Source organism: Gopherus flavomarginatus, chromosome 22 (genome assembly GCF_025201925.1).
Source record: "Gopherus flavomarginatus isolate rGopFla2 chromosome 22, rGopFla2.mat.asm, whole genome shotgun sequence".
Taxonomy (NCBI): Eukaryota; Metazoa; Chordata; order Testudines; family Testudinidae; genus Gopherus; species Gopherus flavomarginatus.
In genome coordinates this window covers 16,214,815-16,240,763 of record NC_066638.1, presented here as the reverse complement: position 1 = coordinate 16,240,763, position 25,949 = coordinate 16,214,815, and the positions used below count along the sequence as shown (strand labels likewise).

Below are 25,949 nucleotides of genomic sequence, written 5' to 3'. Positions count from 1 at the left end.
AGCACAGGACTGACACCAAGTGTCCTGATGGGGCAGTTTGCCTGGTAACAGCAATAGTACACAAACCCAGTCCCAACAGGTAGAGGAGTCCTTAGTGGCTTGGTTAACCTCACTCGATAAGTTCACTAAGACGGTGACATGCGTGTTCATGATCAAGTACATCACCCAGGGTTACTCCTTCTGCCTGTGTGACAGCATGCAGGAAATCACAGGCTGCTTTACGTCAGCCACGCAGGCATCAGGGAGAGCACAGCTCTAGGTGGGTGCGGCACAGCTGAGATGAGCCTCACAGTTCAGATCTGGATTTCGACGCTTCAGATCAAAGGTTCAGATTCCGCAGCTCTTCCCCTAAACTGCTTAGATTGAGGTACGAGGGGTTGTTGAGCCCTTCTCTGGCTCTGAGTAAATTAAGTGGAGTCCATTTCCAGACGCCAAATGTGCTCTGCGTTCAAATATAGAGATGTTTTCTTCCTAATTACCAGCACTAAAAATTCCCTCTGGAATTTGAGGTTCATTTCAGTCCTCATCAATAATATGAATGTCTGTAGGCTAAACACTGACCTCACAGACACCTGAGCAAACCCAGTGCCATGAGTGGCAGGTGAATCACTGGCTTGGAGAGGCCAGCTGGGCCCACCTCTCTCACCAGAGGCCCCGCCTCTCCCACCCCCTTCTCCTGTCAGAGCCCAGAGCCTCCTCCCTCCCCACAGTCACCAGCCCCCATCCGCAGCCCCTGAGCGCCGGACAAGTGGGCAGAGCGCAGCCCCCCGAGTGCTACACAGGCAGGTGGGTGGTGTGCACCCCGCTCCCCAGCACCTAATTTAATGGTGTCAGACAAATGGTATTACAACAAAAAAACTTCAAAAACAGACTCCAATAAGAGACTGCTGAATTGGAATTAATTTGCAAAATGGACACCATTAAATTAGGCTTGAATAAAGACGGGGAGTGGATGGGTCATTACACAAAGGAAAACTATTTCCCCATGCTTATTCCCCCCCGCCCGTCCCCTTCCCCTGTTCCTCACAACTTCTTGTCAAATGCTGCAAATGGACCATTTTGATTACCACTACAAAAAGTTTGTTTCTCTCCTGCTGGTAATAGCTCACCTTAACTGATCAGTCTCCTTAGAGTGTGTATGGTAACACCTATTGTTTCATGTTCTTTGTGTATATATATATATCTTCCTACTGTATTTTCCACTGCATGCATCCAATGAAGTGGGCTGTAGCCCATGAAAGCTTATGCTCAAATAAATTTGTTAGTCTCTAAGGTGCCACAATGACTTCTGTTCTTTTGCGGATACAGACTAACATGGCTGCTACTCTGAAATAAGTCTTGAATAAGGATCAATGCATACAAGTGCTGCACTGGCTTCTCCCACACTGTTCTACCAATGCACATTAATCTGGACCTCCAGATATTCCATTCCCTTCACCCTCCACCCACATCCTGCTCTGTTGATGCAGTGTATACCATATCTGCATTTCACATATCTGAGTCCCCCAACCATGCGGCTAATGCTCAGTCCTCAAAATGCTAAGGCTTGACATTCTCTTTTGTGGGAGAAATTTGCACTTACAACATTTGCAATCACATTTTTGCACTCTTGAACGAACTGTGGGAGCAAGCCAGAGGACTTTGCACCTGCAAATGGGTAGTTAGGCTTGTGACTAGTTAGGGAGTAAGCGCTCACCAAAGGGAAGCCACTCTAGAAATCTGGCCCTAAAGATTCTTTCATATCTGTGGATCTGGGTTAGGAGTCTAGTTCCACAGAAAATAGCCAGAGAGGTTCCAAGGATATCCAAAACCCCTAACAGTATGAGATAAAATCAAACAGACCAACTACAAAAGTGATTTATAAAATCAACACATAGCTGTATGAAACGGGTTCTCATTTGGCAGCTCAGAACCGCAACATTGCATTTTGGTTATATCACAAGTGAAAATGAGTTTGGTGGGTTACATCGTCCTCTTTTAAACACAAAATCTGTCCTGATCAGCACTCTACAGACATGAGTTGCAGTGCCTCAACATTGCTCCTGGCTGAGCGGCATCTACAGCACTGGGAGGCAGGAGAGGAGGTGCTGGACTGAAATAGCAGGGTGTGTCTGATCAGGATGACAGTCTCCCAGCATTTACTCTCATACTGGAAATCCCCAAAAGAGATTGTTCATTTGAACAATCAAATGAAGTCAGCACAGGAAGTAAATGCCTTTGAATATTCCTCCAAGTTACAAATTAATTTAATTTGTTAATGCATGATTCTAGTCTAGTCGCTTTTTTTAAAAAGTCAAAATGTAAAGACAGCATCAACTGTTGCTACAAGTGCACCTTCAAGGAGCTTCCACATTTTTATAAATAAATAAAACTTTATACCACATTTTAATTCTTAAATAATGGCCCACAAACAATACCGCACAGAGACTCTGACTTGCATCTACTGTGCCTCAGTTTGCCAAATCCTGAAAATAAAATCACAGATCTAGTCTCTCCCTCACATTCTGTGCCACCACAAAGGAAGCCGTTTACTTCCTCACATAGTGACGCTTCTACTAAAGATTTAAAAGCACCTGATAAATATTAATGAAGCTACACAGCAGCCTCTCTTACGCAGGTAACTATTCTTGTCTCCATTTTACAGAGACAGGTTATTGGGCCCACAGTCACACAGAAGTCGGGGGGAAGTGAACATCAAACACTTAGAACTCACCACACTGAGACTTTGCTCCCTCCATGTCTGATTGCTAACGACAATGCTACTTGCATAGCACAAGCCACTGGGTTTTAGCTTGCGTTCTCAGTCTAGGCTCCAGATGTCCTAATGCTTGCCCTTCTTAATGGAGCTGCACACATCTATACAGGAGTATCTGCTACTCACAGGCAGCTATTCACTTAAAAGTCCAAAGGCGCGTTATTATGTAGACTAAATTGAATGCCATACTGAGCCAAGTGGCCTCCTTTGACCTTAAGGTTGAGGTTACAGGCCACAGGAGAAAGGTATTTTTTCCACCTTCACCCTTTGCTTTCTAGTTTTACTATAAAATTGAAAATAGGCAAACTGCAGACTTGTGGGAGCCCTGAGCATAGGAAGTATGCAGCAGGAACAGATGGTGCTACCGTGGCTGTTAGTCTTTCACCTTTGGAAATCCAAGTCCAACCCTGGTTATATCACAAGTAAAAATGAGTATGATGGGTCACCCCAAAATCATCACCAAATCTGGCCCAGATCAGCACTCCGTGGACATGACTTGCAGTGCTTCAGGCTATGGCTACACTTGCAGAGTTTTTGCGCTGTCACTTTCAATGGTGATAGTCAACTGGTGAAAGAAAAGCACTGGTTTGTGTATTCACTTACTTCCACCGGCATCAGAGAGTGTTCACATGCACACTGAGGGCAGCTAGCCCCCAGTGCAGCTCTCGACATTTTGATGATAGGTCTTGCGAGGTAGGGGTGATCACGGGGCATCCTGGGTCCCTGCACAGCCTCCTCTCCCCAACACTGATCAGCTCCAGTAGCTCAGCATTGCTCCAAGCAGAGGATCCTTTGCTCTGTGGAGCAGCCATTGTCACCTGGCCAGATGATAAGTGAGCACTTGCCAAGAAAACAGGAAGGGGAGTTTCAAAGTTCCCGGGGTTTTGCCCGGGGAGGGGCGGATGTCTGTTTACCTGGTGTCAGAGCAGCAGAGCTGCTGGCCAGAGGGTCACCTAGGCACAGTGGGATATCCTGCGGAGGCTAAAAGCTTGGTAAACAGGAAGAACGTGTCTTCACTTGCACATCACCACAAAAGTATCACCGGTAAGAGCTGTACGCCTCTCGTGGAGGTGGTTTTCTCTTTGCGGTGAAACTTCTGAGTTTCGCCACAAAAAGTCATTGGCAAGTGTAGCTGCTCCGACGGTGTTTGCACAAAAATGGAACTTCTTCTGCTTTAAATGGCAAGTGTAGACAAGCCCCTCAGTATCGCTCAAGACTGAGCAGCATCAACAGCACTGGGAGGCAGCAGGGGGTCGGGGGGAAGTCCAGGACTGAAACAGCAGGGTGTTACAGTGCACTGATAATGCTGAGTGTGGCACACACATGGCCCCTGCTTCCAAGCAGGCTCAGTTTTGGTCTAAGTTCTATACTTCTGCTGCACTTAAACTTGGAAGGGTTTATGGAATTTGAGATCCACTGCTCCAGGTATTGCCAGCCTCTGTCATTTGTGACTGTGGCAGTTACCAACAGAAAAAGGCCTGGGGCAATATGATGCATATTTTTGTGTCCTGCTCATAGAGGCAATCTCTGAGCTGCCTGGGCCCAGATGCTGCTTTTTTCTGCAAACTATTATTTTTCACTTGGTAGGTGACAACTGTGCTCAGTGTTACACACGGCATAAAAGTAGCTTACGGCCTAAGGCCAGGTCTACACTATAAACTCACATCAGTTTAAGTATGTTGCTCAGAAGTGTGGAAAATCCATCCCCCGACCAACGCAGTTACACTGACCTAACCCCCAGCATAGACAGTGCTGTGTTGGCATGAGGGCTTCTCCCGTCAACAGAGCTACCACCTCGCATGGAGGCGGATTAATTAGGCCGACAGGAGAAGCTCTCCTGTTGGGACAGTACCGTCTTCATGGAAGCTCTACATCGGCGCAGCTGCACTGGGGCACTCTTGTAAGTGTAGACGTGCCCTATGAGAGACACCCAGAGAAGATGGGATGCACTGAGAGACCTAGGGGAGGCAGAGGTTAATAAGAGAAGTTGGGGTGGTGCTGCAGTGGGGAGGGCATGCAACATATAATGTTTGTGTGCTTCCCAGAAGTAGTGGTGGAGGAAAGTCACATAGGATCCCTTCAAGCTCCTAACCGCCCCGTTCACATCCAGGCCATATCCACTCCCTGGTGCCAGCACAGGGCAGAGTCCACAGGCCACTCCCTGCTGTTCTGCTGTGTAAACAGCAAAAGAGAGAGTCCCTCAGCCACTCTCAACAGCACCAAGGTGCCAGCACTGGAAGGGAAGAGATTTCCAGGAGAGGCTGGGGCGGGGGTGAGAGGGTTTTCCGGCCTTTCGCAGCCTCTCTTCCACTGGGCATCAATCAACAATGCTGCTACTGCCACTCCAGCATCTGCTTTGCTGGAGAAGGGAGGACTCCAGAGGCTTCTCCTAGCCGGAAGGCTGCTGCCAGAGGGGCGCTTGGGATGTGTCAGAGCTGACTGGCCAGCCTGGGGTGAACACAGAACCCTGGAGACGCCTCACTAGAAAAAACTCATCTAACCCTGAACCACTGTTGGTGACTCAGCAGCAGCCTGAGCAGACTCGGCTGAATGAAGGAGCAGGCAATAGACAGAAGGAACTGTGTCTTCCAATGCCAAAGGAGCCCAAGGGAGAAGTACAAGGGGAGCCCATCCATTGTCCAGGACACAAAATGAGTGTGGACAGTGAAGACAAAAGGGCCTTTCCAGCCCCCGTTAGCTGTCTTTCCCTTTGGTTTGGCAGCTTCTCATGTTCTTCTTACCACAGCCACATGTTCTGTTTCTCTTAAAATGAAAGAAGGAGAAGTGGCAGTGTGAGAAGGCTGGAGGCAGGGAGGAGAAGGGAGGGAAATGGATCTGCACATGGAAGCTCCACAATGCGCCCTCAGCCCCAGCCATGCGAAGCTGGGGTGTTCAATTACAAAGGTATGGGAATCGCTATCTCAGGAAGCACTCGGGACAGCACATGCTAGCAGGAAGGTCAACACAGTGGGAGGTTTCTTGATATGCTGGTCGGGGCCAGTCATTTCACTTTGCACATCTGAACTTCAGCGCCAGCTGATGTGCACTCTGCATTCATGAATCTGTCCTGCTAGAAGGTAGTTTTCAAACTTCATCCCAAGTGTTGGGGGGGCTACAAATTCTTTTCGATTTTATCCCTCTTTAGCAACAGCTAATTGTTAGAAAATACAAGGGAGACAAGGTGGGTGAGGTAATAGTTTTTACTGGACCAATTTCTGTTGATGAGAAAGACGAGCTTTTGAGTTACACAAGCTCTTCTTCAGGTCTGGCAAATTTACTCAGGCCTGGTCTACGCTACAGAGTTAGTCGACGTAAGACAATTTACATCGACCTAATTCTGTGAGTGTCTACACTACAGTGTAGCTCCCACTGATGTAAGTTGCCCACTTCACTGAAATAATAGCTTCACCTCCGCAAGAGGCATAGTGCCAAGTCAGTGTAGTTAGGTTGACGCAGAGTTAATGTATACACTGCATTGCTTACATCAACTGCTGCTGCCTTTCAGTAGCCGTCCCACAATGCCCCACACTGGCAGTTAAATTGGTGCCGGCGCTCCTGGTGGAGACATGCACCGCCAACACAAGGAGCGTAGTGTGGACATTCAGAAGAAATGTAATTACTGTAGTGGCTGTAATTCAATATAACTTACATCGACTTAATTTTTTAGTGTAGACTTGGCCTAAATCAATGCAACATCAGTGTAGACACTTCATTGCTTACATCAGCTGTTACTGCCTTTCAGAAACCATCCCACAATGCCTCACACTGGCAGTTAAATCAGTGCAAGTGCTCCAGGTGACGATGTGCACCACTGACACAAAGATTGATTGCTGCGGTGGCTGTACCTCGATGTAACTTGGGTGTAGTGTAGCCTTGTTCTCAGCGTTGCAGCTAAATACAAGATGGAACAGATTGTTTAGCATAAGTAATAAACACATATTTCAAAGGACCATTCAAGGTGAAGTTGTTTTTTAACACCCCTCCAGTCATAGGAAGGAAAAAAGGGGCGGGGAGGCGAAAGCAACTGGGGGGAGGGTTGTCAGTGGGTTACAGATTGTTGTAATAAGCTGGATGGAAAAGGTGGGGGAGGGATAGCTCAGTGGTTTGAGCATTGGCCTACTAAACCTAGGGCTGTGGGTTCAATCCTTGAGGGGGCCATTTAGGGATCTGGGGCAAAATCAGTACTTGGTCCTGCTAGTGAAGGTAGGGGATTGGGCGTGATGACCTTCAAGGTCCTTTCCAGCTCTATGAGATAAATATATCTCTATATTATTATAAATCTTTCCTGAACCCCTCTTCTAGCCTTCAGATAACCCCCCAACCTCACCATCAGAAGCAAGCTGCCCATGGACCAGCACACAACAGCTCAAAGTAGCAGCAGCTCTGCCAGAATAACATGCAAAACCTGCTGACATATCTCTACTGCTACAATGATCAGCACTCCCCACAACACGCCTTTCAGGATCTATTGGTCCTACAGATGCCTATCACAACATGTGGTGTATCTCATTCAGTGCACTAAATGCCCCAATAACAACTATGTGGGTGAAACCAGACAATCACTACGCTCTCAGATGAACTCACATAGGAAAATGATGAAAGACAAAACCACCATATCACCTGTGGATGAACACTTTTCACAAAGTAATCACTCTATACTGACCTCAGCTTCAGAGGAACCCTGCACAACACCTTCAGAAAGGCAACCCTGGGAGCTTAAATTCATAACACTAAAAATCACGGACTGACAGAGACATTTATTACAACAATCTACAACCCCCCTCTTCTTCCTTTCTTCCCTATGACTGAAGGGGTGTTAATGGACCACTTCACCTCAAATGGTCACCTGAAATATGTGTTAACTAGTGTCAGAGTAGCAGCCCTGATAGTCTGTATCCGCAAAAAGAACAGTATTGCACCTTAGAGACTAACAAATTTATTTGAGCATAACTACTTAAGCTAAACAATCTGTTCCATCTTGTATTTAGATGTCACACTCTAAGGGCTTGTCTTCATGCAGCCCTGCTGCAGTAGCACTTTAATGAAGATGATCAGACGCTGATCCTGCTTTGAGCTAGGGTGACCAGATGGGATGAAGAAAATATCGGGGCACATGGGGGGGGGGAGCAGAGTCCCGCCGGCGGAGCAAAAAACAAACAAAACCAGGAGTGCGAAATATCAGGATAAACTGCATCCCGACCAATGTCGGAACAAACGCCTAAATATCAGGACAGTCCTGATTTTATCAGGACGTCTGGTCACCCTACTTTGAGCACAGAGTTGGACTAGATGACCGTCTGAGATCTCTTCCAACCCTAATCTTCTATGATTCTGTTATTCTGTGATGGGAGAGCTCTTCCCACTGGCAGAGTTCAGATATCTTCCTGAGAGGCGGCAGCTATGGCGACAGGAGAAGCTCTCCTGCTGACAAAGTGCTGTCTACGTAGGAGGTTAGCTTGGTATAAATGCATCACTCAGAATTGTGGATTTTTCAAGCCCCAAGTACCATAGTTATACTGATGTGAGTTTATAGTGTAGATCTGGCTTGAGTATCTTTCCCAGACCTGAAGAAGAGCTCTGTGTAAGAGCAAAAGCTTGTCCCGCTCATGAAGAGCAATTGGGGCAATAAAAGATATTCCCTCACCCACTTTGTCTCTCAGAGCCCTTCTCTGACCCACTTTGTCTCTCAGAGATCAGCACAGCTACAGCAGCACTGCATCCAAAAAATTAAAGGGGTATTTATGTCCTATTTACAAAGGACAAATCAATATGTATTTTAAAGCCACAAACACAAGTGTCCACAAACATGCAATCAGCCTGATTTTCCTCTCACACCAATTTTCCTCTGATGTAACTTCTGTGGAGTTACTCTGCATTTACATAGATGAGGTCAAAATGAGGCTCTGGACTACAATTCAAGTGACCTGGGTAATTCTGGGAATTCCCAGCTAAGCTACATATTTTCTGTGAGAAGCCAGGCAAGTCATTTAATATATGAAGTGTCTCAGTTCCCAGTGGTAAAATGGTGATAATATATGTGTGTTGTAAGCATACAAATCCATCAATCACTGTGAGGCACTGAGATACTACACTGAGGAGGGCCATACAAGTACCTAGACAGATACATAGATTAAATGCTTTCGTAAAGTCCCTTTTACATTTAAGCAATTCCTGTAGTTGTCACAGGAATGGTATGGGAGAGCGAATGAGAGGGGAGATGGTCAACATAACTGCCAATTAGAGAGACAATGTGGGGGAGGTACTATATTGTAATGGACCAACTTCTGTTGGTGAAAGAAACAAGCTTTCAAGCTCACACAGAGCTCTTCTTCAGGACCTGAAGCTTGTCGCGTTCACCAATAGCCGTTGGTCCAATAAAAAGATATATGACCTCGCCCATGTTGTGTCTCTGATATCCTGGGAGCGACATGGCTAAAACAACACTGCAAAAAATAATTGCCAATGGAAGGAGAGGTGTTCTGGAGACAATCCCTCAGTTAGAATGTAATCGCCATCACGAAAAGATTTGGGAACGTCTGCTGTTGAGGGAAAGTTTTTATTCATTTTATACCTGGGCTCATCAACTTTCCTTTCTCACCTCACCACAAAATGAAGTCTCAGCTGATAAAGAAAAGCGACTTAGCATTTTGCCAGCATGATATGTGTAAACACTAAACAGAAAAATTTTCATAACCTCGAGCAGCTATTCCAAACAGACAAGCTTTTTAGTCACACAGACTAATTGTTGCAAAAGTGCATTTTTTCAAAAGTTAAAAATAAACATTACAATTGGAAGAAAAAAGAACAAACTGTTAACAGCCACATGAATGTCATATGATGATGATGCAGCCTGGAATTCAGGCTCCCTCCCTCCAAACACAGATTTAGGAGAGGTACTGGCCAATACTTGCCTTTCATTTGGTCCTATAAATGACTTGCCATCTTAGATGAATATGCAGTTCTGTCCCATCCATCTCAATCCTGATTGGCAGCACCCACTGCTATTCCTGCCCTGGAACATTTCGATAATTCCATCAGTGCCCTCCCACCCCCCGCTGCCAAGGCTGTCCCATTCTGCGGTGGACAAACACTTACTTGGGACTATGAAACGCCACTAACGTCATTTCCGTCATTGAGCTAAACTGCAATTTGAACTCAGGATCCTGCAGTAGTAAATACAGACATACTAACTCTTCTATAGCATTTTTCATCAGTAGATCCCAAAGCACTTTACAAAGGAAGTCACCATCATTATCCCATTTTACAGTGGGTGAAACTAAGGCACAGAAAGGAGAAATGACTTGCCTAAAGTCACCCACCTTGCTAGAGACACAGCTGGGAATAGAAACCCAGGCCTCCTGTGTCCCAGTCTTGTGCTCTACCCATTAGGACAGTAGTTTTCAAGCTTTTTTTCATTTTTGGGCCCCTAAAAAATTTCAAATGGAGACGTGGACACCTTTGGAAATCTTAGACATAGTCTGTGGACCTCCAGAGGTCTCTGCACTACAAGTTGAAAACCACTGTTCCATGGTTACGATAACCTTTTGTGGACCCCTTAGACGGTCTGCAGACCCCCAAGCAGGGGTGCTGGAACTAGGGTGCTGCCATACCCCGGGACTGAAATGGTTTCCATCATATACAGAGTTTACAGTTTTGTTCAATGGCATTCAGCCCCCAGCCCCGAAAACTGTTCCAACGCTACTGCCCCCGGGGGTCTGTAGACCACAAGCTGAAAAATGCTGCACTAGGAGACATACACTGCCTCTGGGAAGAGCCTCCTACACCTCTCGTTTTACAGTCCAGGAGACATTCTCCTCACGTACAATGAACTGAACCCTATAACCTCACAAGCAAAACTCAAGAAAACTGAATTCTCTCTCATTTTACTGAGAAGACCCTCAAGATTGTTCAGTTTTTGTGCCTGTGAAGTAGGATTACACTGTACGTGTCTAGAGACTCCTTGGGATTAGTGTAAAAAGTCTCTGCTACTTTCAGTTTCTATACACGGTTGTGATTTAATTTACGCACTGGTGTGAAAAGTGATTAGTAAACTAATATTTTGAAACTAGTGCCAAGTACTGATTCTTTCAAAATTCGTCAGAATTAATGTCTCCAGCCCTGCCAAAACCAAAAGGGGGAAACCAGCTATTGGCAAGATATTGACTCTTTCTAAATTTGTGTGTCTTGGGTGCATCATCTAAAGCAGTAAGTAATTTCCTTTCTCTGGCAATACAGTCGTGTGTTCCCCAGCCCCACCAAGACTTATGGCTATCCTCATGTATTGTGAAATCTTCCCAAATGTTTCCACATAGTTTCAAACCACAAATTGCGGGGGGAGGGGGAAAGAAGAGGATAACTACAGTTCAGATGGAGGTTATGATTGCTGCTCAATTTCAGAACTGCAGGGTGAATCAGCAGGGAGCGAGGTTTCAGTCAATACCACAGCCCCACGGCCAGTAACCTTCATACAGATCAGCTGAAAATGGTTTCCCTTGATGCTCTCCTGACACATCCATGAACTTGAGCTTAAGGATTGTCTTACCTTTCTTTCTCTGACACAGGAACTCTGTATCATAAGACTCTTGCTGAGTACTTCCTCAAAGCACATGCTTCTCAACACTGGTTGTTAGCTTCTTCCATTTACACTATATACAACAGAACCTGCTGACAAATGAACTGGTCTACAATGAAGATTCAGTGTGCAGGTAAGTTGAATAAAAGTCCCAGGGCTTGTCTAAAAGGAGACACACAGGAAAGCTGAGGAATTAACTTATGGCATAAAGTCAATGCACATAAATTAAAATACATTCACCGCCTGCTCCCAGTATGAATGCAGTGGTGCCTGCAGCTGCATGCACGTTACACATGGTGCGTATCACTGGCAGGGGCAGAACCGGACCCATAGCAGTGCCAAGGAGGAGAAGCAATGGCTGCCTCATGGCCTCTCAATTTGGCCTGGCAACTCCTCCATCATGATGGGGAAGGGGGAAAGGGGACAACAGTAAGTGAGTGGCGTTGCAATTCAAAGCATGAGGGTTGCAGCCGTGGTGCCAAACCTGAGTGGGCAGTGGGGTGGCCAGTGCTGCTCCCACTTACTGCTACTGTGGGGCCACCTCCTACACCTGGGCTCCCTCTGCCAGGGGCCTCCCTGGCCTCACTCCACTTCCAGCAGCCCATGTCCCATTTGCTCTGCTTGCAGAACTCACTCAGCCCCAAGACCCATTGCTGTGGGGAGCTGCAGTGAGTGTCCGCAGAGGGTAGCTGGCCAGGAGAAGGGCGTCAGGGAGCCCTGGTGGGAGGGGCGCACATGAGGGGGTATTGCCGGGCTCTGTGATGGGTCTCAGCGGATAACTCACTTTTTTTCCTTTGCTCTGGATTGTTTTATTGGACAAGAAACTTGGGTGCATTGTGCATACCAGGTGAAACATTTCTGGGGGCACCTGTGCGGGTGCTTTCATTCAGGAGCAAAGTGGAAGTATATCTCGGTAAGTTAATTCTCCTGCACATTGATCAATGCACATTGATTTTGCACCTTTACTTGATTTGCCTTAATTTCCTGAATGTCCTCGTATAGACAAGCCCCCACATTGCTTCAGAGCATCACAATAAGCAAAACAGAATCTTGCTTTTAGAGTGAAATTAAGTCCTGTGCAGAGAGCCAGCACAGGGCCTAGGTTCCACTTAAGAGCTTCTTAAGTCCCAATTTTAGGGCTTAAGTAATGCACAGACCTTGCCCTCTGCAAAAGGTTAAATTTCACCCACAGCGTACGTCCACTGAGAGGGACGTTGCCCTGGGAAAAGAGGGCTTCACTGTACAGTCAATTGATTTTTAAAAGCCAAGACACCTTTTTCCTGTTAATGATGACTTTTTCTAAGAGTCAACAGTGTAACGCTGTTGCAAAAAAAGCGATCATTCTGGGATGGATTAGCAGGCTGTTGTACGCAAAACATGAGAAGTAATTCTTCTGCTCAACTCCATGCTGATTGGGCCTCAACTGGAGTATGGTGTTCAGTTCTGGGCACCACATTTCAGGAAGGATGTGGATAAACTGGAGAGAGTCCAGAGAAGAGTAACAAAAATGATTAAAGGTCTAGAAAACATGACCTATGAGGGAAGATTGAAAAAAATTGGGGTTGTTTAGTCCAGAAAAGAGAAGACTGAGGGGGGACATGATGACAATTTTCAAGTATGTAAAAGGTTGTTACAAGGAGGAAGAAAAAATGTTTTTCTTAACCTCTGAGGATAAGAAGCAATGGGCTTAAATTGCAGCAAGGGAGGTTTAGGTTGGACATTATGAAAAAGTTCCTCTCAGGGTGGTTAAGAACTGGAGTAAATTGCCTAGGGAGGTTGCGGAATCTCCATCATTGGAGGCTTTTAAGAGCAAGTTAGACAAACACCTGTCAGAAATGGTCTAGATAATTAGTCCTGCCACGAGTGCAGGGGACTGGACTAGATGACCTCTTGAGGTCCGTTCCAGTTCTATGCTTCTATGATTGCAGGGCAGGCTGGTGATTCCCGCCATCCCTCGCCCAAAAGGTAATGGCCCAAGTGAAACTCTAGTGGTGCAATTAGGGTACACCATTTTGTATTTGAGGTCTGAAATGGAAACTTTAGTACCAAAATGCTGGCCAGAGTGGCCTATACAGAAAGTGGATATCCTACAAACTAGGTGCCAAAGTGGAGAAGTGTAATCCCCAGCATTTGGAGCATTTCATTTTACCCAGACATTATACAGTGCAGTCTATGTTATTTCTTGGGAATCTCCAGCTGTCTGGCAATTAATGGGGGTTACCCTGTGTTTGGAATTTTTCTCCCACGCTGCCCTGGTGACACTGCCAGGAAGGAGCAAAGGGGGTGGAGCCACACCAAATAAATTCATATGGGGAGAAAATAAGGAACTTATACCCTCCTGAGCAGGTAGTGGGATCCAGAAGAACCCAGGCCTGTCCATCAAAACCCATAAGGAGATTGGCACTAAAGGAGGTAACCATGTGGATAGGGGGCACTACACTAGCAATAATTCTACAGTTCTGCACAGCAGAGGTAACACCAGACAGGGGTCTAGATGTCCCAGTTTCTTGCATGACTTTCACCACCTAAATTAGAATCATAGAAGATTAGGTTTGGAAGAGACCTCAGGTCGTCATTTAGTCAAATCCCCTGCTCAAAGCAGGGCCAACATCAACTAAGTCATCCCAGCCAGGGCTTTGTCAAGCCAGGCCTTAAAAACCTCTAAGGAAGGAGATACCAACATCTCCCTAGGTAACCCATTCCAGTGCTTCACCACCATCCTAGTGAAATAGTTTTTCCTAATATCCAATCTAGACCTTCCCCACTGCAACTTGAGACCATTGCTCCTTGTTCTGTTAATTGTTTGTTAGTATAACTAATTTCTTTTTCATTTTATTTGCATTTCATGGGTTCCCTAGGTGGGGAAATCAGCATTCTCCACAGCTTTGTTAAAGGGGGAAATAAATCAATAAGTGTCATGGGATTGTTAACTGTATTGTTTTACTCAGCCTTTAATTTTCCTAGGTAAATAGCTACAGTGGTTTACACAGTTCCACAATCAGGAAAATAAGGAATCTTGGCATACTTCATAAATACAAAGAACAGGGCTGCATGTAGCTGATTCCAACAGTGATTAGAAACAAAAGAATGCAACAGCATTCAACCAACTTGGTACTGCCTGATCAGGTGAGATTATGGGAGACGCACCATTCTGCCGCTGGGTAGGGCTAATACTTTTGCAGCCAAGGAGCAAGTCAAGTTTAGTGGGATGATGAGCTTGCAGGGACATAGTAGAGGGTCAATTCTGTATCCTCCAGGGCAATGTAAGTTTATGGAATTGAAAAACAACAAGTGGGGAATTTGCAGACAACAAAAGCAGTAGAAAAAGTTTTACAATTCAAATTCCATCTTAGTTCCTTGATCATTTCACTCTGCGAGCTATTTCACAAACAGCTTTTTGTCTCATTAACAATAAGGCAGAAGCAATTAAGCAAAAAGCAATAAAACTTAAGCAAAATAAAACAGCCTCCAAGATTATTTTATAACCTCACTAAAATGACAACGTGATCTTTCAACTTGAAATCACAAAGAACACTCCCAGTTTGCTACACATACAGATATTATTGTGACGAATACTGGAGAAATGTCTCTAGATAAGTAAAGTATTGCGTTTGGGATCTGCTCCTCCGGCGCCCTGCACCAATTAAAAGTGAGCACACAATGCTCACTTTGCATAGAAGTTAACGGGTTTGTAGGATTGTGCTCCATTGGGCTACAAATCTTGTGAGAAGAGAAAGAGTCCTTACCCCCTTACTTACAAGGAGAGAATGTGGCAAGCACTTCAAAATGTTAAATTCAAACTAGGATCTAAAGGTTAGAGGAAGACACGATGACCTTTAAACTGATTCAAACTAGTTTGTCCACTCTGATGTTTATTGTGAAGTTCTTTCCCTTTCCAAGGCATAGAATCATAGGCCTGAAAGGGACGTCAAGAGGTCTCTAGTCGAGTCCACTGCACTGACGGCAGGACTAAGTATTATCTAGACATATCTAACAAGAGGTCATCCTTGGATTACTGTCTGCAATTTGCTGTGTTTAAAATCTGTGTGTATATCTCCATAATATCTTACTAGTGACCTAACTTTGATGCTAGATCCTTATATCAATTAGTCCATATTTTATCCATTTAGGATTTGCTGTTTTGTGCACATTTTAAAGAAAAAGTAAAAAAACCAAAATACCCTGTGGGACCTAGTCAGATTCTCCCTCTGATGAATAAAGTAAATTTACAATTTGGTTTTTTTTTTTTTTTTGCCAACTCTTTGAGTGGGATGCATTCCCTCTTTGAAGGGATGCACTCTGGCCTGAGTTTGAAATGCCAGTTACTGGCAAAGGTAAGAGGCATTTGAAAGGCAGCCTGGAATATTTAAAGTATTACAGTAGAAATACAAGTTATTGGAATAAGAAAGTCAAAATGATGAGTTAATTGCTCAGCAGACTGTTAGCCACTGGAGCCCGGATCCGCAACGAGACTTAGGTGTCCTGATGCTGAGTGTCAGAAAGAACACGGTTATCCATACAGCCTGAATTCAGCACTAGGCTCTCCCAATGAATGGGGAGATACAGGCACCTGAGAATGTGATCCACAAAAGCCAGCATGCTAAGTGGAGCCCCCTAAGCTAGCCAATAGGAGATGCATAGAAGAAGGGTGTGTCCTGAGCCCCACCCCTCTCCTAGAGTTAAGTCCAGGCTGCCCAGGGAAGCACTTATCTCTGCTAGTGAATCACAAATGGGAGCTGCTCTCCTGGAGTCAGGCAGCGAAAGCACAGGTGCTTAATTCATTTCTGTAGAGAACTGGAGAATTGGAATTAATTTGCAAATTGCACACCATCAAATTAAGCCTGAATAAGACTGGGAGTGGATGGGTCACTACAAAAAGTAATTTTCCCTCTGCTGATACTCACATCTTCTTGTTAACTGTTGGAAATGGGCAACATCCACCTTGATTGCACTGGCCTCGTTAGCACTACAAAAGTAATTTCCCTCCTTCGATATTCACCCCTGCTTGTCAACTGTTGAGAATAGGCCACTTCCACCTTAATTGAATGACCACACACACACTTGGTAAGGCAACATTCATCTTTTCATGTGCTGTAATATTTATACTGCTTACTGTATTTTTCACTCCATGCATCTGATGAAGTGGGTTTTAGCATTCCCTCTTCAGGCGTGCTGCTTGCTTCTGGGAAGGCAGGGGTTGCAACCTTCCAAATACCTCTCCCTGCAGCTGGCAAGTTACCTCTACCATTGCCTGGCATTTACAAACATCACCCCCTTGTCATACAGCTAACACTATAATCATCCACATCTGGCAGTCCTTACTCAGGGAAAACTGCCACTGAAGTCAACAGGATTTTGCCTGAGTGAGGATTGAGTGATAAGCGGGAAGGAGGGGGAGCAGAGAATGGAGGAAGGAGAGGCCATAAAGCCCCCAGTTCTGGGTGATGGTAGAGAAAGCCCCATAGAATCCAAGGTAGTGCAGTATGGGATCACAGAAAACAGTCACATTTACTGGATCAATTGCGTACACCTGGGGAGCCAAACTACACCTCTGGTCCCTCAGTTCCAAAAAGCAGACACTTATTACTTTTAGTAAAAGATCTCCTATAGCTACCCTGTAGTGGGTCCCTCATCCTCTCCATGAGAATACAAACATCCCAGTATCAGTATTGCCAACTTCAAGAGATCAAAAACCATGAGTCGGACCCCCCAAAATCATGAGACTGGCCCCAAAATTATGACATTTAAAAAAAAATGATATTGTCTTTCTTAGGGCAGTCTCACAGGATTTCTAAGTAAAATGAAGCCTCACTTTTAGAGCTCTCAAATGTCAGATGTGGCTGGAAAAAAATCCCAACACTTGAGAGTTCTATCGGGAGATCATGACTGGGGCTTAATTTGACTCAGAAATCACGACTCCTGTGATCAATTTGCAAGAGTTGGCATGTCTGCTATATACTCATATATAACGTAACAAACAGTTAAATAACCATTTTTTCACACTGCAGTATTTATGTGTGTATGTATTTATGTATGTATGCATTTCTTTTTCAACCTTGTAGGAACCGACCAGCTGATAACTGGAGCAGTCCTTGCAGACTGGATTCTGATGTCACCCAGCTAACATACATAAAGTATATTTTCTTCAAAACTTCTGATGTGATTTATTTGGCCTGCAAAACTCTCTCTAGGCTGGAGTCTTGGAGCCAGAAGAAAGCAGTCCTCTTATGCCCCACACAACAGAAATCACACTCATGCTTTTGCCACACTTTCACAGACCACAGCACTTTAAGTGGACAGCCCCTGCTGCTGGGGGTTATCTGCAGCCATACCACTTCAAGCTGTGAACGCTCATCTCTCATAAGCAAAACAGGATTAGGCAAACTCAGTGCTTGGATGGGAAGGCTCCAGGGACATCTGGGTGATGAAGATTCAGCAGGTAGCACTGTTGACTGAGGGAGAGCTGAACTGATGTCCCAGCATGTTATGAGGCTGCTGGGAGTGTCATCTCTTGAGTGAACTATAAATCTGAGATCCTGGTCATTAAAAATCCCACACCAGTTTTTGCAGACTAGGGGCACTGACTCTGGTCTAATTCTGTCTCAGGTGACTGCAGCCTGAAAGTCCCACTGCATTTTTGGTTGGATATGGTATTTTTCTTGACTGTTTGTCCTAAAATGCTGTGTAACATTGCTGTGCACTCTTATACAGCTTCCCTGTTTCAACTCGGGGTGGCTGCATTTCAACAGTGGGTGAAGTGATTCGTTACACACTTTAGAGCCAGTAAATACAGTTCATAAAATGCTTTTAGAGCCATACGGATGGAAAGTATTATAGACACATGAGAGCATGGAGGGAGGGACAGCTCAGTGGTTTGAGCATTGACCTGCAAACCCAGGGTTGTGAGCTCAATCCTTGAGGGGGCCATTTAGGGAACTGGGGTAAAAATCTGTCTGGGGATTGGTCCTGCTTTGAGCAGAGGGTTGGACTAGATGACCTCCTGAGGTCCCTTCCAACCCTGATATTCTATAATTATCAATGATCCATACAAAAGTGTTTGAAAAGCAACACATAGATTAGATGATTATTTTATCTGCACAGACCTTTGCCAAGAAAATCCTAGTTCGCTAGTAGTCAATACTCACAGATAGTAAGTTACTTTCTAGTGTCAGCATCAACAACAAAATACAGTATTGTGCAAACATAACTAGTAGATTCTGTCAGTCATTTAACCAATGCAAACAGAAGAAGCAGCAAGATTTTGGTGTAAGTGGACAGTGAAAAAGCCTGCAATCCCAGTGGAAAATATTCAACAAAGATAGCTTTCTCACTGAATCCAGCTGAGGACAATGGGATTCTTCCTATCCTGACAGAAGAGAAAGAGAGGAAAATAGTCTTTCTATTCTGCACAGGCAGCAGAGAGATTCTGATCCTACCACCAGACCATCACCCTTCCGTTTACAGAACCTGTCTGGGCTCATTATAAACACTCATATACACGCACTTTTAATTTGTCACATAACAGAAATGGAAAAAAATCCATGGTACACATGAGCAGCAAGTGCCTGCCTATGCCTGATGCACCCCTTGTCATGAAAAGCTACCATGGTAAAGCCTTCTCTGTTTTAGTTACCCAGCAGGGGAATTGGTACAAGCCCCCATTTAATTAAGCAAACTTTTCAAGGTAAATATTTTCTAAGTGAATTTAAGGCTGGTGAAGAGTGCTGGATTGATAGCTCCAGACAGCAACAGAAAAAGTTTCCCTCACAGATATGCCTCAAACCTCACTGTGGAGGGACTACATATATATCACACACATTACATACCTTAGCAGTTTTGCAGTTACAGTCTGTACTGAGATTTCCAGATGTGTGTGTGTGAATGTGTGTGAAGAAATACAACTCTTCTTATAGCCAAGGGCTGGCCCTGGTATATGTCAATGGAACTCACATAGTTAACAGGGCCGCCCAGAGGATTCGGGGGCCTGGGGCAAAGTGGGGAAGCTGCGGCGCGTGTACTCACCTGGCAGCGGTCTGGGTCTTTGGTGGAATTTCGGCGGCAGGGGGCCCTTCAGTCGCTCCGCGTCTTCGGCAGCATTAAAGGGTCCCCCCGCCACCGAAGACCTGGACCACTGCCAGGCCAGGGCTTGCAGGGCCCATGCGGGGCTCAGGGCAAATTGCCCCACGTGCCCCCCTCCGGGTGGCCCTGGTAGTTAAAGAGGCAATTGTCACATTTTAGACTTGAAATAATGAAAGAAAAGGCCAAGCCAGGTCACAAAACAGCAGAATAATGTTAAAATAAGCAAGACTGACATTTCTTTAAGAGAAAAAAAATGACAGATTTTCAAGGGAATGTTCTTAACTTTGTGAGCAGGAAAGAATCAAGTCTGGACAGTGTTTTCTTCCTAGCCATCACAAGTTCGACAAAACTCCGTTGTACACGAACACAAAAATACACCTCATGCAAGTGAAAGGAAATGCATTTAAGGAGAACCAGAATGTATTTTGGTTAGTTTCCAGGTGATTGGTCTCTTATTAACACATACTTCTTGTGGATGAATGAAAATATTTATACAGAGACCCCATCACCCGTGTGTCCACCTCTTCCTGTTTTTGTTCCTTATAAACCAGTCCCTGCAGAAACCCACAGCACTCACTGAGGAAAGGTGGGAAAACACACAGCAGTTTTTCCAGTGTTTTAACCACTCCAGTCAGAATTGCATCTAAGCCACAGAGAGATCATTTACATCTGAATTTGCTTCAAATACTAATCAAAACTCCCCCACCCAACCACCTACCCAGGGGTGAAAGTAACTTAAAGGACTTGCCAGTACTCCAGAGTCCTGTGGAGGGGGAGGGGCCTCAACCGGAAGAGGCATGGCCTCTATTGGAAGAGGTGGGGCCTTTTAATCCCCGGGGCTTTTAAATCAGGATTTAAAGGGCTCAGGGATTCAGCTGAAGCTAGGCGCCGGGCCCTTTAAATCACCCCCAGAGCTACCAGCTGCAAAGGCAGCTGGGAGCCCTGGGGTTTGGGCAGGGGTGAAAGTAATTTACATTTCTTACCCATATGGTCCAATCGCAAGCAACCCACCTCTCCTATGTACTTCATGGATCCCTCCCACTGCATGACATAGATAGAGAAAATAAAGCTACTGTTACTACTACAGTACTGTCTGTAATAAAACTTTACTATGGGAATAAGCCTGAAAAAGTGAAAACTCACTGTCACATTTTTCTCCGTGTCTCCCCTCCTCCTCCAGCCAGGCTGTGGACACTAGGCTCCATGCTTTGTCCCTGCCTGGCACTGAGCAGCGGCTGCAGGGGCTTCCCTCTAGCTTGCAACAGGGAGCAGGGAGACTGGCTGAGGGAGAGAGAGAAGCTTGCCTCCTGCATAAGAACAGTTTAAACTTAGCTGTTCCCTGTGCGGTTCAGTAACATTTCAAAGAGGATCTGTGAGCAGTTTGGACATCACAACCATGATCCTCTGCTGGGGAGGGAATGGGACAGAGTTGAACTTGGAAATGGTTCCTGATTTTGATTGTGTTTTTTGTGTGTAGGAGAGCCCCTCATCCAGGGAGCAGAAAAGAACTGCCCTTGCCATGGTCACACACACCCTCCCCCCTCCCACCAGCTACTATGAGTGAAATTAACAAGGATGCCAGAAACCACTCCTAACCCTGAGGGCTGAACCACTCAGGGAACAGCTGAGTTTAAACTATTCTTATGCAGGGGGCAGGCTTCTCCCTCCCTCAGCCAGTCTCCTTTTCTTACCGGTCCTCCGTACCGGCCCGTACCAGCTTACTTTCACCTCTGCACCTATCTCAACTCCTAGACAGTGCCACCGACTCAGGGAAGCAGTTACACAGAGAAGAGTAATCTAGCAGCTGCCAATGATCTGCTGCAGCTCTACTAGTGAGCTGAGATCAATGCAGCTTGTTCACACTCTCCAGGGCAAGAAGGTTCACTGCGTAACATTTTGCCATGCAAGAAAAAAAATCTTTAATAAAATTGAGTCCAGGAGGCCTGTGCTTGTGCCTCAGTCGTCACATAAAATTTGAGGTTTTTCAAGTCAGTTTCAGTAAATGATTCTGTAAGGGATTTGATTGCATGCACGCTCACCACTGTCATTGCCAGAGGTTTTGCAAAATCCGCTCATGATCCCTGGGGGTCCGTATATACTGCAATAAACACCCGCGGCTGGCCCATGTCAGCTGACTCGGGCTTGTGGGGCCATAAAATTGCCATGTAGACATTTGGGCTTGGGCTGTAACCCAAGCTCTGGGATCTCACAAGACAGGTGGGCCCCAGAGCTCAGATTCTAGCCCAAGCCCGAACATCTGCACTGCAGTTTTACAGCCCTACAAGCTCGAGTCAGCTGACACAGGCCAGCCGCGGGTGTTTGACATGTAGACATCTCATGGGTCTAATTTGCTATCTTTTCTCGCTGAGAAGAGTTACAGCACTTTATGGAATGCCATTTACATTCACTTTATTTCTATGTATATTAACATGGTCTAGGACCTAGACATGGGCAGCCCTCAAAGTTCTACATTCATAGAAGTTATGGCCAGAAGGGACCATCAGATCATCTAGTCTGACCTCCTATATAGGACAGGCCATTAAATTTCACCCAGTTGCTCTCTATTGAACCCAATAATGGAAAAAAATGAAAAGATTTTCCTTCCATCAATAATTTCCCTTCCTAACTATTCAAGGTCCTGGTGAAAACTAAGGAAGTAAGCCAATCACAAGTTTTTGACGCTCTGTTCTTTGTCGACCAAACAAGCATGGAAATACTGAAAAGGGTAGGAGGAGAGAGACCTTCTCTGTGGCAACCAGGATCTGGAAGAGAGCAGTGGCTTCACTACACAGCTGATAATTGGATCGTCCAGTTTGGGTTACCAATGAGGTCTACTGACATTTTTGAAAGTGCTGGCAATCCCTGTTGGCCAGTGCTGACAATCCTTTTCAAAGAACTACACAAACGATCACTTGCAAAATATAGCAAAAGCTCCCCTAATGACCACATCTCTAGTAGACTTTGTTAAACTACTAAACTACCCACCAAGATTTTCAGTAGGACAAGGGTTCCCAAACATCATTGCACCGCGACTCCCTTCTGACAACAAAAATTGCTACATGACCCCAGGAGGGGGGACTGAAGACTGAGCCTGCCTGAGCCCCGTCACCCCAGGTGTCGGGGGCCAAATTCTGAGCCCCACCGCCCCAGGTAGGGGGGCAAAGCATGAGCTCCACTGCCCTGGGCGGGGGAGGGGGGAACCAAAGCTGAAGCCCAAGGACTTCAGTCCTAGGCAGGGGGCCTGTAACCTGAGCCCCAATGCCTATGGCTGAAACTCTCAGGCTTTGGGTTCGGCCCTGGGTGGTGGGGCTCAGGCTTCGGCCCCAGGCCCACGCAAGTCCAAGCCTGCCCTGGTGACCCCATTAAAATGGGTTGTGAGCCATTGGGGTCCCAACCTATAGTCTGAGCACCACTGCAGTAGGGTATCATTCCATCTTTATAGTTAAAGACCTAGTGCACTTGCTTCAGCAAGCAGAAGAGGATGGCTAGAGGCATGAACCAGACCCTCACTTATGGCAGTAGAGCTGTTTTATGCCTGCTGTCTATACAGGCACTATGCAGTGGTTTCAGGCAGCATATGACAGAGGCTGTCTGTTTTGTGCTCAGCAACTGAACAAGACTGTTATGTCGGTAGAAGATAACACAGCGGGAACATAGGTCTAAACAAGCATTCCAACTGGTTCCACTGAAAATCGTGGTAGTCTCTTATTAGGGAGAGGAACTTACTGGGACAAAATCAGAGGTGATGTTAATAGCGGTACAGGTTACACAGTCGTAAAGCAAATGTGTAATGTGTATGTTCGTGAGGTGGACGAGTGAGGCACAGCAGGAGAAATAACCAATCTGAGGGTGGGAAGGTGCCTGGTAAGGAAACGGGGTGGGTAGCACCTGTATCTTACCCTTGCCTGTTAGCTGCTTTCTTCCCTCCCCTACTCCTGCCCCATTCTGCATTGCATCATGTAAGCTCTGTAATATTTCTCGACTGACTGTGAACATTGAGTATAAACGCTGGGATGTGGCTCTCTGAAAAGGAGAGTCAGGAAGCAGCCATAGGGCTCCATCATGTAAGCCACACCAGTTTTTACTCACTCTGATTTACCGGCACGTAGCTTACAGCACCACTGAAATGACCAAGTATTCCCAAAGGCTTGGAAAGGCTGCATCAACCCATGCAGAAAAACAAAGGCTAAATTGTGAGAGACAGAACAGCTACTTGGATTTCCCCTTATTTATTAACTGCTCCTGTGGCTGGCATGGGCTGCCAGGCTGTTGCATCCTCTAGCTTCCAAGCAGCCAACCACTGATGAATTCTCCAACTACTCTGAGCAAGAAGGGTAAAGCACATTACTCAGTGAGGCCTGCTACCCAACTCGTCACAGGTTATGTCTCCACTATGAGTGAGGGGTGTGATTCCCCGCTCACGCACACATGCTAAGAGCTAGCACATGTATAAACAGTGTCATCATGGTAACATGGGTAGTCGTAGAAAAGGCACAGCTAAGCCGGGCTGTATGAGTACATACCCACTGGTTTCAGGCAGGTTTGTACTTGCCAGGGCTCAACCATGCCTCCCCTCCTCTGGCACTACTGGTAATACCGCACATAAATTGCTAGTCATACTCCTAGTAGCGCAATGAGAGGTCTTGGATGGCTCACTGGTCAACATCCATAAGCATGATGTGAGGCAGAAAGGTTCCAGCCAGGTGCTGCAGAAACTCAAGCAAGATCCTCATATCAACACACTAATGTGCACTAGAGCCATCGTTCATCTCAGGAACCTCTGCTCCCAAGTTCCAGATTCAAGATGGATCTTTGATAAGCGCACACACTAGTGCAGCCCCACAGGGGGAAATTTTAGGTAAGTAAGTGTAGACAAGCCCCTTGACTTTTAAGGAACAGCCTATGTAAAGGGAGACTAACAAAGCAGTTACCATGAGGCATCCATAGATTCACAGTTTTTAAGGCCAGAAGAGACCACTAAGAGCCTTTAGTCTGACAATCATCCAGTGACTCTGAACTACAGCACTTTCAGAAAGGCAGCCAGTCTTGACTGAAAGACTTCAAGTAGTGGAGAATCCACCACATCCCTAGGCAAGTTGTTCCAATGGTTATTATCCTCACTGACAAGATTTTATACGTTATTTCTAGTTTGAATTCATCTTGCTTCATCTTCCAACCACTGGACTTCATTTCGCCTTTTTCTTTTGGATGAAAAAGTCATAAGAACATAAGAACGGCCATACCAGGTCAGACCAAAGGTCCATCTAGCCTAGTATTTGTCTACCAACAGTGGCCAATGCCAGGTGCCCCAGAAGGAGTGAAGCTAACAGGCAATGATCAAGTGATCTCTCTCCTGCCATCCATCTTCATCCTCTGATGAACAGAGGCTAGGGACACCATTCTTTATCTTTCCTGGCTAATAGCCATTTATGGACTTAGCCACCATGAATTTATCCAGTTCCCTTTTAAACATTGTTATAGTCCCAGCCTTCACAACCTCCTCAGGTAAGGAGTTCCACAAGTTGACTGTGCGCTGTGTGAAGAAGAACTTCCTTTTATTTGTTTTAAACCTGCTACCTATTAATTTCATTTGGTGACCCCTAGTCCTTGTATTATCGGAATAAGTAAATAACTTTTCTTTATCCACTTTCTCCACATCACTCATGATTTTATATACCTCTATCATATCCCCCCTTAGTCTCCTCTTTTCTAAGCTGAAGAGGCCTAGCCTCTTTAATCTCTCCTCATATGGGACCCTCTCCAAACCCCTAATCATTTTAGTTGCCCTTTTCTGAACCTTTTCTAGTGCTAGAATATCTTTTTTGAGGTGAGAACACATCTGTACACAGTATTCGAGATGTGGGCGTACCATGGATTTACATAAGGACAATAATATATTCTCTGTCTTATTCTCTATCCCCTTTTTAATGATTCCTAACATCCTGTTTGCTTTTTTGACCGCCGCTGCACACTGCGTGGACATCTTCAGAGAACTATCCACGATGACTCCAAGATCTTTTTCCTGACTCGTTGTAGCTAAATTAGCCCCCATCATATTGTATGTATAGTTGGGGTTATTAAACCCTCTTCCCCATGCAGTATTTTTAGATCACGATCAAGTGACCTCTTACCCTTCTCTTGTAGAAACTAAATACATTGAACTAATTAAGTCACTCAGCACAAGAATAATATTGGAATCCTTCCCAATTTTTCAACATCCTTTTTGAAGCGAGGACACCAAAACTGAACACAATAATCAGTACTAATCTTATCCATGCCACAGAAGCACTGTGACCTAGAGGCAACAGCACTGGACTAGGATTCAGGAGACCTGGCTCTATTCCCAGCTCTGCCACTGGCTTGCTGGGTGACCTTGGGCAAGTCAATTCAGCTCTCTGTGCCTCAGTTTCCCCATCTGTAAAACAGGGATTATGGTACTTATCTCCGAGATCTATAGATAAAAAGCACTACATAACAGTTAGGTACTATCATTAACATCATGTACGGAGACAATACCATTTGCCAACTCTTACTTGTCAAGTT

General features: G+C 45.4%; 1 protein-coding gene across 12 annotated transcripts in view; it reads right to left on the bottom strand.

Moving 5' to 3' along the window:
- The window catches only part of HIVEP3 (HIVEP zinc finger 3), a 435,200-nt gene that overhangs the window by 125,240 nt on the left and 284,011 nt on the right, over window positions 1-25,949 (bottom strand). The window lies entirely within an intron of this gene.